General features: G+C 35.6%; 1 protein-coding gene across 1 annotated transcript in view; it reads right to left on the bottom strand.

Moving 5' to 3' along the window:
• AdoR (Adenosine receptor) overlaps positions 1 to 12,283 on the bottom strand; it is a 132,370-nt gene that overhangs the window by 66,509 nt on the left and 53,578 nt on the right. The gene's annotated exons all lie outside the window — the stretch shown is intronic.

Consider the following 12,283-nt stretch of genomic DNA (forward strand, 5'->3'; position numbering starts at 1 on the left):
GGATCTTTTTCTGGAAAAATACTCACTAGTTTACTTTGTAGTACATGTTCGAAAGGTAGCAAAAACGTATGTGAATTTCTGGAACTTCATCTAGCGGTTCCTAATATGACTAATAATCAATCCGTACAAAGCTTATTGTTGAATCATCTGAAAATAGAACTTTCAACAAGTATTGCCAAATTTGCGCCAAACAAACTGACTATTATAAGACAACAAGTATAGTTGAGGCACCAGTCATCTAATGATAACACTGATCATCTTCAAATATGACTCAACCTCTGACGGAAGCACCAAACTCTTACTTCAATCTAGCAGACCACTATTATAATATTTATGCAGTCATTGTTCACTGTGGTTCTGGCGTTGTATCTGGTCATTATCACGCAATGGTCGAATTCGAAACGGACTGGTTTAAGTTTGACGATAGTAGTGTCACTAAATATTCTTGCAATGTCTTGAATTTATTGAAGCCTCTGCTGCAAGTTTTTCCGGGTCTTCCTGCAGCTGAAAAAACCAATGCGCCACAGGAATCAATCAAGTTGCCCGGAGCACCAACTAATTTTTGTTGTTTCATAATTTCTTGATTAGTATTATTTTTTTATAATACGAAAACAGTTTTCAGCAAAAAAATATTTTCACAAAATAATAGAAAATTTAATTCCTATCTATAAGTGCGGAGACAGATACATTTCTTTAAACTACAGACCAATATAAGGTATTAAGGTAATAAGAAGAGGAAAAAAAACAGGAGAAGGTTGGGATTTCCCAACATGCGTATTTTGGAGAACCCATACTTTGAAATTCTGAGTCGTTTGAAAATAATTGAAAAAATCGTTAAAGTCAGACCTTATATGAACCAAAAACAGTTTGCTTATTAGTCAGTGGGCTATGCTTGAAGACTGGCAGTAAACAAATCTAAAGAAATGAATTTTAAACGTTCAAGCCAGTCTCGAATATACCTACACACACACACACACACACACACACACATACCTGTCGCGCAATAGTAGTGTGGACACCACGCCCTGGTGTGAATTGTGGGGTCTTCGAAGTTATCATAACCAGGCGGTGGAGGCTTATTAGATGAATGCCCAGCTATTTCCAGTTCTTCTTTACACACCAAAGCCAGTGACTTTTCATCAAAATAGACATATGTGGCCATGACCACACCTCAACGGTAACTGCAGGTCAACCCACTGATGTCATTTTGTGGCCACATACACAATTTACACACCTCAAAATTTCAAGGTCATTATTTCCAAGGACATTATTTCAGGTATCATTATGTGGCCATATACACTTGGTTTATATAGTGTTTATATAAAATTATAGAAAATTTCCTGAAAGCTGACACTATAGATTTTTTCATTTCGATTATTCTCGAAACAACTGAAAATATTAAAAACTCTAACGGGAATGATTTTATTTGTCAGTGGATCATTTCTACATATGATAATAGAGCATTTCAAATTAAAAAAAAAGATTTTGATATAGAAACTTTATAATCGATGCTTGTTTTATTTGGTGAACGTTTCGTCGTTCTACCATCATCCCAAAAATGCGTTTTGGACTCTTTGAACTCTTGAATTTTCACCTTTCTCTTGTTTATACTACAAAAAGTTTTTCATGAAATTAAACTGCTGAATCTTGAATAAAATTTGCTCTCGATAATGCAGTAGTCGCCATTGATTTCATGCAGTATATTTCAATGTGAATTTCGATATATGATTCACTGAAAAATCTTAGTAGATTGAAAAGATACTGGAAATGAATAAAGAAATAATAATAATAAGGTCTTTATTATTCTCGGATATATTTCTTCTCACAATTGTTTAGTCAATGTTGAATAAATTGGAAATAAAAAGCGAAGTTTAACTCGGTAGCAAAGAAAGCCAATTCATTGTTCTTTTATGAAAGTTATTATCGTTTCTATTTCGATTATTTTCGAAACAACTGGTACTTTTGGTTTCTCTACAAACACCGAAGTCGGCAACTGCACCGTTCGCTCCATATCAATCTACTGATGCCACTTAGTGGCCACATACACACTTCACACGCCTCAAAATTTCAATTTTCTTATTTCCAACGTATCAGGTATCATTATGTGGCCATACCAACTGCGTTAATAAAATAATAATCAATGAATCTTCATTAGTTTCATTTGTACTACAATTCCCAAAGTAAATTTCATAATTTACAATATGTAATATGGAGTCAGATGCTAAAAGTCTCTTGAAAATGAGTAAGAAAACGGATTCTACAAATTTTTTTGGAAAGTGCTCACTCAAAATTAGATCTCACTATTTTGAACATATTTTCTATCAAGCTCAATCTTTGAAAATATAAGAAGTTGGATATGTTCTTTGAAAAGTAATCGATCGTATATTGTTGCCGATTTATCAACCTTATTCTGACAATTAAACACGTCTTTTCTACACTGTTTTGATTTACTTTAATTTTTTTATACACTCCAAAGCTTTCGACTTATCATCGGAAATAACTAAAATGCATATCAACCTACTGATATCATTTTGTGGCCAAAATAATTATGTTGCCATCCATACACAGTCGTGCCCGAATGCCTTAATAAAAATAATGAACTCCTGGCCACTGAAAGTGGATTGAAATTCCATGAATTGAAATCGGAATTGAGCATGCGCACAAAATGTAGTCATGACAATTGATCTTATTGATATATTTCAATGTATGGAATTCCCAACTTTAATCTCATTAAATAGTTGAAAAACGTAATTCAAAATATGAAATGTAATGGAAAAATCTTTCAAATTTTTAAATTTGATTCATTACAATTAGTTAGAAACCAGACTGATGAATGTGCTACCATCCGCCCAAGATGTGTAGAAATCCTGGTGACATTACAGATTTGTTTGGCATAAAAGCAAACAATTGAGTAAAACAATTATAGAAATTTCATATTATCAGTCTTCATCAATTTTTTTCACTTCTTGACTGTGTTGAATATTAAGTTTTCATACTGGAGCTCATACATTAATAGCGTTGAAACAGGTAAATTTCTCCACATCAAATTTTGGATGTTACCTTCTGTCTTCTCTGCCTTTTGAAAAGCCAGGAAGAAATCACGGGTGCTTCGTCCCTCCCATTACTCAAACCATTTTTCGTAACCATCGTCCACGTGCGACGGGGGTCATCAGAAAAACCTATTTAGCTGTATTGACAAAACTTTCAATCTTGGATATTGATATGCCCATATTTACATCTTGAGCTACGTGACAAATATATCTGACTGTGCATCTTCTCAAAACACGCCGATGAATAGTGTTTATATAAACACTCTCGATCCCTCGTCCATATAGTTTTACATTGTATGAGAGACAGATCCGGTGTTTAAAAAATCTGAATTAAAGAAATCTGTTTCTTCCCTAAATTAGAATATATATATATATATATATTACCATACAATGCTTTCGCTAGGTATTAATTGAAGGTGTTGTCACTGTCGAGTGATATTGTGAATACCTCACTTATATCTGAACTATTCTCAATTTGATACGGTACGTCGATACATCTCTATTGAAACTAGTGTGTCAATAAGCTTGCTGCAATTTGAACAATATGCCGTTTTATGTTCATGATGATTTATGATCAAGTACTTCATACTTTGAATCCATTCAAATCAAAAATAGTTTGTACTTTCACTTCAATTGAATAAATTTAATAAATCGCTTTTCCGAATAACGCGTGTTGAAGTTGTTATGAATAAGCGGTTATGTTTAACTGCTTAGGATATATTTCGCTTATCAAACTTGGGCTACTATTGATGTAATTAGATTTATAAGAGTAATTTCACTGTTGTCGCAGAGGTTAATGAGAATCATTGTATACAACTAGTATAGTACAAGTTTATAAATTGAAATAAAACGTTTTCAAATTGTGCCCAAATAGCAACTATATGAAAACTAAAAGTAAAGCTGAAGCAAATCTCAATATCTATCTTGACTCGCCTGTTGCATTATAATACGACTGGACCACTGGACCTTTTCAGTGAAAACAAATCATTCGTCGTATTTTAAAAAGTCATTCTTCTGGACTAATAAATAAAAAAAGGCTTTTGAGCGTTAGCCAGTTGGGTATATAGATCGATTCCTACTAACGAAACTGTTGATATTCATTGCGTTTCGCTTGACCCGGGCTAGAAATCACAAGTTTAAAGATAAATATTTCAAATTCTTTTAGTATGTTTTAAACAAAGTTGAGGCAATAATATTTTTTTTAATTCGGTTACTAGAAATTCAATACGAAATATTCAGTGAATGCTCAGAATTCAAACTCTAACTTGCTCATTAATTGTCGCATACTTTCCAAAATTCTTTGGGTGATGCATGACACCACAAATATCATTAATTCATTTCCATCCGTCACTCTCGTTGTATAAACATTCAATTTGAGATGCCTTCAGATGAAATAATGCAAGGGATCCAAGTCCGAAGATCGTAATGGCCAAGGCTGAGGTTCCTCAAGGCCTGTTAAAACTGTTATGAAAAAATGTAACAAATATATTAACGGGCAAAAGAACTGAAATATGCAAGCACTCCGTGTTCTGAAATGTATCTTCGAAAAACTATCTTTATATCGGTCGGTCGGTAGCCAGACGGTTCGACGTGGGTGTTTTATTCATTCACTCGAATTGACTGCCGTGTTGGTTGGTGGTTCAAACCCTAGTCTGAAAGATCGATTTTCACTTACTATCGTCCAACTCGTGTTAGGAATCATACGTTAAAATGTAAGACTCCGTTAATCCTTAGCTCGCACAAGTTTCGACTTCTGAGGATTATCGTTCGTAGGGGTGCAACAGCTGGTTAATGAAAAAACATTTTTTTAAACAGATTTTAAACAGATCACACCATTTAGGCAAGGATTTTAGCATTGACACCAATGCTAAAAGCCACTATCTGTCATAGCATATAGATTGAGATAATCCTAGAAATGATTGTTATGATAGTTTATGCTGGCCTCCCGAGAAAACTTCATATACAGATGTGGAGAATAAATATCGAAACATAGGAACCCCAATGCAATCTGGACGTAGGTCGCGATAGCAGTAGACCAATTCAAAATTGAAATTTCGTCATTACAGAATATCAAATATTCGATTGAATCACTCTACGATGATGTATCCCCACTAACAATGGGCTCGTGTCCGCACTGGCACGGCAGTGTTGAACTGTTATAGGGGATGTGTGTATGTCTGACTTCAAGAAAGGTTTTGAGACCCCGAAGCTTCATTGTTTTCGGGAAATTATTTGCTGCGGTGACTGTAACAAATAATTTCTCCTATGAAGAAAGAGGTGCTGTTGAAACCAAATGTCCCCAAAAGTAATAGGAAATAGAAGAACCGTTAAAATAATTTGATTTTGTAGTCTTTCTAGGTATTTGACAGCATTTAGGCTACTATAGATACAAAAGGGACCTATAATATACTATCCTAATATTCCTGTTCAAACATTGAGTTTTTGTGGTTACTGAGTACGCACAGAAATACCTAGGTGTTGATTTGCCCGAAACCAATATCAAACAATGGATGATGGATTGTGTGTCATATGCACGAATAATGAATCAGTTCTAAAATGCCACCAACCATATTCATACTGAATATAACTGGAGTTTTTTCCCAACACCAAAAAATTATTTTCAACACCTCGACATGTGTTTCGATCACCAAGTGATCATCTTCAATGATATAAACACATTTTAATGGTTGAGAGTAGGAGTTACTTCATTTCAGACAGGCTGTGACGTCATCATAGCAGTCAGGTTGCCTCTCGGCTCGCTATAAAATGCAGATAGACCACCCAGTCTACAGAGGTACACTCTGATTAGTTCACCCAGGGGTGAACTAATCAGAGTGTACCAAATTGTCACGTAGTGTCCTCAAACTGTCACGCAGCTCACCAGCTAATCAGTGCGCACACTTTTGCATCTCAGAACATCGTGGCTGGAAATTTTAATTTTCTGTGGACATAAATAGTTCAGGCAGACAGACGACCAGACGTATCCCTCAACGAGACAGACCGCCCAGTCACGTGACGCGCTTACGTCAGCCCATCTTTTCGCTCAACACAATTTTGTTTCCTGACAGCATGAAAAAATTTTCGTTGGAGAATTGAACGCACGTCTTGGGTGCGATAGACTCGATCGTTAGCCTCAACACCACCGTTAGATATTGAAAGTAATCGCAAACTGTTTATAGTGATGGCTTCGGTATTGCTTTGGGTCATTGCCATCCAGGTGTTTAATCTTCGTTTGACAACGCCTAAAGCGATGTCAATGACAGGTTCCGGTTCGATGAAGTTATTTGCAACACCCCTCGTTTGCAAGGAGTCAGCAGCAGCAGAAATCCAGACTAGAAACAATCTATTAAGTGTTCCTATCGAGGAGAGCCGTTTTTGACAATGTATACGTTGCTTGGTAGGAGTCAAGAGCTTCCTACACCACTTGACTTTTCGAAAAAAATTTCATTGACTTGTGTATGAGGTTGGATTCTTCCAATCTCTCCCACACAATTCAATAGCGTGAATTTCTGCTTGCATAAGTTCCTTGGCAGCTTGTTATCTCTGTCCTGGGTCTACGACTGAAAACACCTGCACCATTCCGCTACATTAACTCATATTTACTTTTCACAACACTCCCCACATTTCTTATATTTCATAACACGATATGTTTCGAATAATCTCATGGCGATCATGTTTTTTCGCTTTGATTGATGTATTTTGTTCTCATATCATTCCAAGCGCACCCGACTCGTTATCTCTCAAACGCCAACGCCCCTACACTGATAAGCCACTTCCGACTCTGTCATAATTGGTTTTCTCAATACATCTTCAAACGAAACTAAATATGTTTTACTAAACAGTGATCATAATTCAAATGTAAAAACAATTCGAAAAACAATGAAAAGCAAAGCCATCACTATCAACAGTTCGCAATTACTTTCAATATCTCACGGTGCTGTCGAGGCTAACGATCAAGTCTATCGCACCGAAGACCTGCGTTCAATTCTCCAACGAAAACTTTTGTAAGACGTCGTGAAACAAAAATGTGTTGAGCGAAAGATGAGCTGACATAAGTGCGGCACGTGACTGGGCGGTCTGTCTTGTTGAGGGATACGTCTGGTTGTCTGTCTACCTGAATTATTCATGTCCACAGAAAATTTAAATCTCCCGCCACGATGTTCTGAGATGTAGAAGTGTGCGCTCTCATTAGCTGGCGAGCTGCGTGACAGTTTGAGGACACTACGTGACAATTTGGTACACTCTGATTGGTTCACGGCTGGGTGACAGAACACCACGTGACAATTTGGTGTACTCTGGTTGACAGGTAACCTGGCTGCTGTGATGACGTCACAGTCTGTCTGAAATCAGATAACTTCTACTGTTAAGGTCCCATTAATCCCTTATTTTTCACTTTGGGAAAAAAATTGTTAATAAATTCCATTAGAACAAGAAATGTTACCTACAAATTAAAAAGGCAATGCTCAACTGGTTTTTGTTATTCCTTGCGTGTTAGTTGGTGTAAAAAATCATTCATTTGCTAATGTCGTTTTTTCAGTAACAAAGTCAATAATGGTGTTCACTCAATTTAGTTCAACTTGTTTATCCATTTATTTAACTAATAAACCACCTTGTAACAAAGTAAGGCGTACCCTTTGGCATAAATTTAATAAATTTAAGAGTTCTCATATTACCGTTTGAGTATTAGTAAGTAGTAATAAGGCATTTTTATAATATTGTTTCCTGGCTCAAGAGCGTGCAGATAATTTTTTTTGAAATTTTTTCTTTGATAAGTGAGCACGACCCGACAAAAATACATGAAAGCATGAAATTGTATTTTCAATTCTTTATTTTGATATTGATAGCAGAGTTGTATGAAACTGGTGGTGAATATTGATTTTCATCACATATATCAATCAGACAACTTTACCAAGTTTTAACCCAATCGTCAAAATTCCTTTTGCAGGTAATACAAAACTGTTTTTCTATTACTATTCAAGACAAGTGATAAAGCACTATGTTTATTCAAAGTTTTTTATAAGATACGAGAAGGAATTACCCCACGAAACTAAAGTCATCACTAAACCTATGCCCTGCAATTAGACCAAATTTTAAATGAGAAACTGACGAGTTCAAGGATTCTTTCAGTTCCATATTACTCAAACGTGGTTTTGTACAATCAATTCCTAATGATTCATATATTTTAAAAACCTTTATTGAAAAAACTTCGTAAGATTTTTACAACCAGTTCAATAAAGCGTTTAATAGCGTCAACTGGCTTCGTTATTGTTTTTTGGGGTAATTCATTTTTAAAAGATATATTGTCAATATTGTGGAGCTCACCAATTACCACACTCTTCAACGATTGTCTTACGTGGAAAGCACAATATTTCGATATATTTTATTTTTATTCTGATTACGAAAATCTGTACATATTTCTATACAGTTTTTCATTATCCTGGAATGATACAATTAGATATACTGCCTATATTCTATTAACTAAATCATGTCTCAAAAGGCTAATAAATGATAATTTCTACGATCTGTAAAGTTTTTTGTTGGAAGCCATCCCAACATTTGGGATGTGGATATACCTATTATGGACGGACGTTGGGATTTATTTAACCTCCAGCTTTTTAGCGGCAAAAATTAATTGTAGGTAGTTAGTCTTCTTTGAAGAATTTGTTTGAAAATTTTTGAAAAAACTAGTTGAATAGATCACTAGTTGAAATCTGTAAATTGTGTCACATATCATATCATATTTGAATATATTTTATTTGCATTAGGTAAACATGAACGTTTGATTTCTGAAGATCGTAAGAAAAGCCTCTTGGCCTCAATAAATAATGAACACCTGATGGTCCACACAAGGCACCTTTAAACACAAGTTGCGAGAATTCAATTTTGCTTCAGTCCGCTCGATAAATAAATCGAGAGTCCTTGAAAGTAGTTTCCAAGATGCATGTTATTGTAGAGGCAGCACTGGGCAGACGAAAGTGATGGCCACATGAGGTAGAGAAAATTTTGATGAGTTAACACAACTTTTGACACATCCCTGAACCCTCACTCTGGGGTCAAATAGAAAAGTAGGTACCATTGTGATCAGCAGACCGCGTAGATTCGTTTAAAATTGGTCCGCATTTAGTGACCTCAAAAAATGGCCGCTCAAAGTAGGTAGGCCACACCATGCGTGTTGCTAGACGGCATGTGGCCACACAACTATTGCGCGACAGGTACACACACACACACACACACACACACACACACACACACACACACACACACGAGACTGGCTTGAACGTTTAAAGTTCATTTCTGTAGATTTGTTTACTTCCAGTTTCCAAGCATAGCCCACTGACTAATAAGAAAGTTTTTTCCTTATTCAGAGGAATCGGGCAAATTTCTGATATGCAGTTGGTTAGTACCTTGTCCACTAGATGGAGAGACATTTTGTTGTTTGCTTCAACTTAGGAAGAGGAATGAAATACTCTGAAAGAATTCCGATTGTCAATTATGGAATATCATTGACTTTAGGTCGATGATGGCCACTTTCTTGCACTGATGAGTGGCTAATGAGCCCGAAACCGCTCTGCAAGTGTGTCCGTTCCAAAATTGAAGGTATACTCTTTCAGTTGTATTGCCAATTGCATATGCAGGAAATTTTCTGTGAAGATTCCTGCACTGACGCCTGTTGGATATAATCCAACGCCCTTCGTGGTATTAGCCAGGGGAGTAGTTGTTTTCTGATAGGCGTCACTCCGTTCAATCTACTGTGTAGGTATATTCGATACTGACTTGAACATTTAAAATTAATTTCTTCAGAATTGAAAACAGTTTGGCTTTAGGAGTTGTAAATCTACAGTTCAAACAGTTAAGAAGTGTTTAGGGATAAAGTAGATGGTTTTGAGGCGGGCCGGGTTACTCCAGTGACTATTTGTGACTTAAGTAAGGAGTTTGACTGTATCTCACACAAATTTTTCCTACAAAAACTTGAATACTACGAAATTCGATTTGTTACAATAATTTTTTCAAGTCATATCTTACAGACAACAAGCGTACTCTGATGAAAATGAATTTGGTTTACAAATGGACAAATACGGAGTGCCTCAAGGGTCGGTCTTGGGACCTACTCCATTTATAATATGTGTAAATGAAATGTTGTATTACTTACAGCCTTTCTCATGCATTTTGTTCGCTGAAGATGTAACACTATAAGAATTAAGTAATAATGAAAACCTGTTAGAGTTTTCTATCAAGTCCGTTTAACAGACATCTGATGAATGATTTGTAGCGAATGATTTCAAGCAGAATTCTGATGAAACACAAATTATTAGATTTGCTTGTAACCTTCTGAATCATATGGGTGGAAAAAACAACATTCTAGAGCTCATATTAGATCCGTCTCTGAAATGACATTGACACATCAACACACTAACTTCTAAGCTTCATAACCAGTTATACCTATCAAGACAACTCAACAAAAAAATAATAAGCTGTGTTGCTTTGAGAACAGCCTATTTTTCTCTATTCCATTCCCATATCTGTTACTATAAGGCTTTGGGGTAACTCCAGCCTATCTTCAAAAATTTTCAAGTGTCAAAAAAACCATAAGGATAATTGCCAGTGCTGGTTTTCGTGATTCTTGCAGACAGTTTTTCAGTGAATTGGAAAACATGACAATGTTTTTTGTTACATCTACGAGTCTATTTCACAAATTCATAAGAAAATTGTAAAACTTCAATCTCTTTCTGAGTTACATGACTGCAACACATGAAATAATAATCATTTGATATTGACACGGTCTAGACTTACTACATCAATTATTAACTTCCTTGATTTGAAATTGTTCAATAAACTCCCACATGAGGTGAAAAATATGAGTCATGAGAAACTAAAAAAGAAAACAATCAAATGGGTTTTCATTGTAAATTGTTTTCACGCTCTTGGCGAATATGAACCTTGCCACCTATATTGCTGCAACAATATTATTATGTAGGAACATTTTCCTTATCTTCTAGTTCCTCATCATGTTTTAGTTTTGAGTAAATTTTGGCACTTATACGCACCATTTTTATGATAGTTTTAATATGCTTGTGATTTCAGCAACCCAATTTATATATTTTTTCTCCTGTTTATAAACAGTGTGTCCCCTTTCACTATGTATATTCATGTATTGTGACTTGCTACAAATATTTTCGTAGTCAAATAAATTATCAATCTACCAATCATCATCAAGACTTGCTTCGTGAGGGGTAACTAATGGCAAGACTATTATCTACAACCAGTAGACCAGTCTACACGCAGAAATTCAAGAAAAATCCAACAAATAAGAAAATGCATGTTGCTTTATTATCAGTGATATCGAGCAGAGTACATACTTTGCTCCTGCCCCGCTGTCCATGTATCCTGAGAGATCATTAGCTAATTGGCTATGCCAAAAGCTAGACTCATTTGGTCGACTTGGCATATGTGTGAGCCACAATAAACCGTTGCGGCTTGGAGGGTCAAAAAGTTACATTCTTTCTCTAGCCCGCTTGATTACACCATCCAGGGCCGTCGCCATGGAAGGGGGATGAGGGGAGCCTCCCGCCCTGCTTTTTCTACTTGGGAAAAAGTTGGGAAACTTAGGGCCGTGAAGATAGAAAAAAATAATAGTAAAAAATGAATAAAAATTAAAAAATCAAAAAGGAGAGGAAAGGAAGGAAGAGGTAACAAGAAAAGGAAAAAAGACAGGAGAAGGTTGTGATTTCCCAACATGCATAACTTGGAGATCTCATACTTTGAAATTCTGAGTTGTTTGAAAACTTCAAAAAAGTTTAATTTCTCCCAAGTAAGAGAACAGTAATGAACAGTCCACAAATTTTGAAATGACAATTTTATAAAATTCCCAACTTTTCGCTGTTTTTTCGACTTGGAAAAGTTGGAAAATTTCGGGCCGTGAAGATAATAATAAAAAATAATAATTATTATTATTATTATTTTTTATTTGTTTCCTGTTGACTAATATACATTGTGTAGGAGCCGTCAGTGATAAAATCGTAGGTACTACTTACAAACTGATGAAACATGTACTCTTCAATAGTATAAAAACTATGAGAACATAAAAAATATTTCAAGCGATATTTGAATTCGGCTCTCCCTTATATTCATTGGCAAATGGTTGAGCCATCAGATTTGGTGAGTTATAAGCCAGCTTTGTTCTGGCATATGGTACAAACAAATTATTATTTTGACGAGTATTCACATTGCGGATA

The sequence above is a fragment of the Leptinotarsa decemlineata genome, unplaced genomic scaffold, assembly GCF_025532065.1.
Source record: "Leptinotarsa decemlineata unplaced genomic scaffold, Ldec_3_MD MMD2_tig00026294_RagTag_RagTag, whole genome shotgun sequence".
NCBI classification, from domain to species: Eukaryota; Metazoa; Arthropoda; class Insecta; order Coleoptera; family Chrysomelidae; genus Leptinotarsa; species Leptinotarsa decemlineata.